Source organism: Lemur catta, chromosome 22 (assembly GCF_020740605.2).
Source record: "Lemur catta isolate mLemCat1 chromosome 22, mLemCat1.pri, whole genome shotgun sequence".
Classification (NCBI taxonomy): Eukaryota; Metazoa; Chordata; class Mammalia; order Primates; family Lemuridae; genus Lemur; species Lemur catta.
The window spans coordinates 23,683,161-23,688,207 of NC_059149.1; positions in this window are offsets into that span (position 1 = coordinate 23,683,161).

Genomic DNA, 5,047 nt, shown 5'->3' on the forward strand with positions numbered 1-5,047 from the left:
GTTTTTTCTGATTATCCATCTAAGGATCTAAGCTACATTACTCTGGTCCTCTTTGGTGACAATGCTTGCAGTTCACTCCACTCTTGCCCTGTACCTGCATCCAAACATACCCTTCTCCTCCAGTGTTGTTCATAAGGAGTTTTGATAGTCTTATGTTCCATAATGTAATCTGAGTTTACAAACACGTTTGGAGAGAGATTTGTGGTTTTTCAAATATACAGGCATTTGATATCACCATTTGCACAGTAACATGAGATCGAGAATTTTGATACTTCTTTTTTGTCTATAGAACAACAATGTTAATGTTAACATAGCATTTTATGCTTACAAAATGGTTTTACATAATCTCACATTTGTATCTCCATAGGTATACAACAAAGTTGTTATTACTGTCCCCATTTGAGAACTGAGAAAACTGATAATTTGAGGAATTGATTTTCCTAAGCTAAGACAACTAGGAGTAGGCCGAATTGGAGCTCAACTCCTGGTCTTCCCATTCTGAATTCCATGTTCTTTTTATTTGCTTCATTTCTTTACTCTGAATAACTAGCACACCAGATATTGTGCTAGGAACTGGGAAAACACAGTCATACAGGGTCCTCCTCTTATGTCTGTATAGTCCGTGGAGAGACACAAACTAATGACCTACCGTTTCCAGAGAGTGCAGTATCATACTATGTGGATGATTATATGTGAACATAGAAAACTTGTGTTAAAATCGAAAAGGACAGGTCAGTAAAGGATTATCTGAGAAATGATACTTGTGCTTGAAGGTACAAAGATTGGGTCAAGAATAAAGGAAAAACATTTTTGCAGAGACAACAGCAAGCAGAATGACACAAAGGTATAGATTACAAATGTTCTAATATTCTAAATATAGTGTACGTGGGGAATGGTTCAGAAGGTAATGATTAACCTATATTCTATTAAAGATTCTTAGAGCTAAAAGTGTTCCCCGGAGTCTGCCTAGACGATCTACTTGTTAGCTGTCACCTAGTATCCTAATGAAACCAGCCAAGTGGGTCATCAGTTCATTAAACAAAACTTCACAGCCTCTCTAATAATGTTTTTCATTAGCTAACAACACTTCTTTAATTTTTTTAATTAAGAAATATTCTTCAGAGCTTATATATTACCTGTTTCTACCTTGGGTGAGATTTCCCCTAAATCATCATACACAAGTGAAAGCACATCGAACAGTGTATGAATTTGTTAAACTCACTATGTCTTTTACAACTGTTCTTGAAAAAGTCACTACAACCTTGAAGACATCAATTTCTCTCCATGTGGTCATCATAAATTCTCACCTAAATTTTTGTTATGTTCAATGCACCAGCATTTACAGGCTTTTGTTTTATCTGCTTCCAGATCCTTCATTTTCCTTGAGTGATGGTTTTCTAATCTGAAAAAAAAAGAAAAAACAATGTAATTAGCATTTCTGTATTACTGGTCCTACTATAAATTGGAATAATCTGTCAACCATAACTATTACACATTTATAAAAATATATACTTCTCAAAGATTAGGCACATTTCTTATTTTATTTTATTGTCATAGTTTATGCAGGTCCTGAGCCACAAGCAGACAGTGTTGCCCTGCCCTCACTCACGAGTGCTAAACCAGAATTAAACTCGGTTTCTAACACAGTGTTTGTCTTGTTACTCCATGCTGCCTGGCCACTGATCTCCCTCTCTTCCTCTCTCTTTTTTCCTCTCGCAGACTACACTTTAAAAGTCTTATTATGCCTTGTAAATTCTACGATGAACAGACAGGAGCTATCTTCCCTGGAGTTTATGCTGTTGATTAGAATTCCTGAATTCCATAACCAAATGACAAATGACTTAGACTTTAGGGAGCTCTCCCTTTGTGTCAATTACTGACTATCCTCTTTCTGAATCTTAGATTCATTTTTTATCCTTGACACAGAACTAGGACCTGACCTACTTTCTAAATTTATATTACATTGCACTTTACCCTCACTTCTAACAACCCAATTTATTTCACTGCTTTGAAGGAAAAAAAAGATGTGAACATATTTCTGGGTGAATTTTTAAGTTAAACTCTTAGTAAGCCTATCAGGTCAACATGAGATACATGAAACTACTGAAGAGATAGCAAGAGAAAAAAAATGAAATTGGTGATAGCTTCTGAATTAGTTGGAAGGGTAAGTACGTTATTAATAATATAGCCCCTGGGGTAAAGCTCATTCAAACCACCATCCTCAAAAGCTAGTTTGGGGAACAGCTTTCTAGTAAATAATTTCCATCTCCCTAGTGAGGATATTATAGGATGGAAATTAGGATTAAATTATGAGAACACTAGAAGTTCAATCCAAAAGGATTTAAGAACAAAGAAAAGGGAGAGGAAAAAAAATCATAAAAGCAATAACACAGGAAAATTTCCAGAGTTAAGAAATGAGTTTCCAGATTTAAAAGTACCACTGAGTTACTATACTATATATGAAGAAAATACAGAAAGCTTCCAAGAGAAAAAAAATCACACACAGAATATCTGAAATCTGAATGTTTTCATACTTCTACAAAAATGCTTTCCTACGTGTAGAAACGACATATCTGATTTATGATTTTATAAAATAGCTGTGGAAGCTACATAAATAATGGATTGAAATGAAAGCAGGGAGGCCAATTAGGAAGCTGTGACACTCATCCACCCACTCAGGATGATGGCGCTGGGGATGGAGAACCGTCCAGACATGGGAGTTAGAATCGACAAGGTTGTGGAAATAACGAATCCCAGGGAACTGAGAGAGCTACCAGTTTTGTAGATCCCTTGGATGCTCCCTGCATAGTCATTTTGACTGAAAGTGGTACCCAGATTGTATTTGCAGATAAGCATAGTCAGAAGATTTGGAGATCCTTTATTGGCATTAAGCAATCTTGACTTTTCTACCCTACATCCCAATCAGACACTCTTAGGTGGGCCTGTGGAAAATATGCACAACGTGGCTTTTTTTTCCTCTGTTTCCTTTTCCCCCCACCCTCATATTACCCAAGAAAACCAAAAAAAAAAAAAAAAAAAAGAAAGAAAGAAAGAAAGAAAAAGAAAAGAGAGAAATTACAAATATGATGATCTAAAAAGATAGCTCATAGTCCCTGCCCCAAAATAACCTAAATTCTAAACGACAAGAGAAGCTAACTTTACACTATTATGTCAGTAGTAGAAAAATATCATTTTTCATATATTTATAATATTTCTAAAGATCACGACCTAGCTTCAAATATTAGCAAAGCAAAACATCAAGAACAAAATTAATTTTGTTAGAGGGCCAAGAGTCTGGGAAATATTTAAGGTTTTTTAGGAGCCAGAATCAGACAGGATGATCCTGTTAATTTTGGTTTACCTTAGGGCAAAAAGTATTTGTTTTGTTTGCCTGACTGTGGAATAAGAAATGCTTTTAGAAGCAAAACAGCACGTCTGTTTTGACTTCTTCAGGGCCAAATAACTTGCCCAAAGTCATACGCAATCGAAGCAAAAATTGGAAATTGAATCCAAGCCTGTCTGATTCCAAAGTCCAGACCTCTCCTCTACTCCACACTGTCTCAGATGTTTTCCTGCCTGACTTGGTTGTGAACCTAAAATTGAAGGACAAAGTTCTCCTTAAATTATAACTTAGACTGCAAAGAAATAGAAACTTTAGAAGACATGATAAATTGCTTTATTCAGTTTGCATTATAGTCCTTTTCTATGTCCTCCACGCTGTCTGGTCCCATGATGGTAAATCTAGTTTTGTTTTTTTTTTTCCTAACTTCAGAATATCTTTGAGATGGTTCCAGAAAAACTGCCATCCTGTGACTTTGGTAAGTTTTGTGCTCGGCTGCTGTCCTCTGGCTACTCAAGAGCTGCTCATCTCTCTTACCCCCTAGTTTATCCTTGATTTGGAGACCTCTCTGGTTTCTACCATTCCTCCACCCCCCCCACAGAGATTTGGGGCTTATTTTTATCTCATTCAATGAGATTGAGATTCATTTTGTTAATTTTGTGAGCCTAGAGAGATACCCGTGTTACCCATTAACTGATTAAAATAAAACTCAAACTTTTTAACACAATAAAACATTTATGGAACACTCCCTATATCTTTGTACACTGCATGGGCTGATAGAATCACCAAAATGCCTTGAATGGATATTACCTTCATGTTTCAGGTGAAAATATGGGCCAGAGAGGTAATTTAGAAAATGGCTTATAAAGAAGTTTGCCAAATGGCTCAGTTCATAAGTAGTAGAACCCAAATCCAATCTCTTTAATGCCTGGATTCAAAGTCAGGGTCTCCTTTATGCTCTATGACCTGCAAACGAAGACATCAACATAACCTGCTATGCACCCAGACTCAGAAGTTGTCCCTGATCCAGTGGAAATATCATTGTCTTACTCAACAGTCTCCAGTGGCATGTTTATTTTTTTCCCTTACATTATATCTAAATTATTCCATCTGTTTTTAAGGCCCTGTTGTATCTAGGCCCAATCTTCCTTTCAATTCTAAGAATGACCCCAAATAGGGCTATTCTGTGTTCTCAGTATCTGCAGAGCTATTAGTGAAATACCATTTTTAGTGCCCATCTCCCCATCACTCTGTACCACAATCCCATCACTCTGGGCTTTGAGCAGCAGCTAGGGGCCTGAGCTATGAGATTGACTAGCCAAGGCAGACTCCACTCTGTGATTTCCTCCCAAGACTAATACATGTCTTCATGCAAAGCATGTTCACCCAGAGCCTTTCTTCTCTTTGAATGAGACTTAAAACTTCTTTTGAAGAGATGCCTAAGTAGGGATGGAGGATGGCTGTGTCCTGCTACATCAGATATAGCACAAATCCATACCCCAGGTTAGACGATGTCTTGATTTCAAAAGGTCTTTCATCGTGCTCAACCTCAAACCCCTACCCAGCTTCCCCTTTCTTGATGTAAATCTCAAGTCTGTGAACTTCTTGTTTTAGCCTGGGGTTTTCACACCCATCCTTACAACAAGAAACAGCCAAACAATCTGAAAAACAATGACTTTGCTTGGACACATCAGAGAACTCAACACA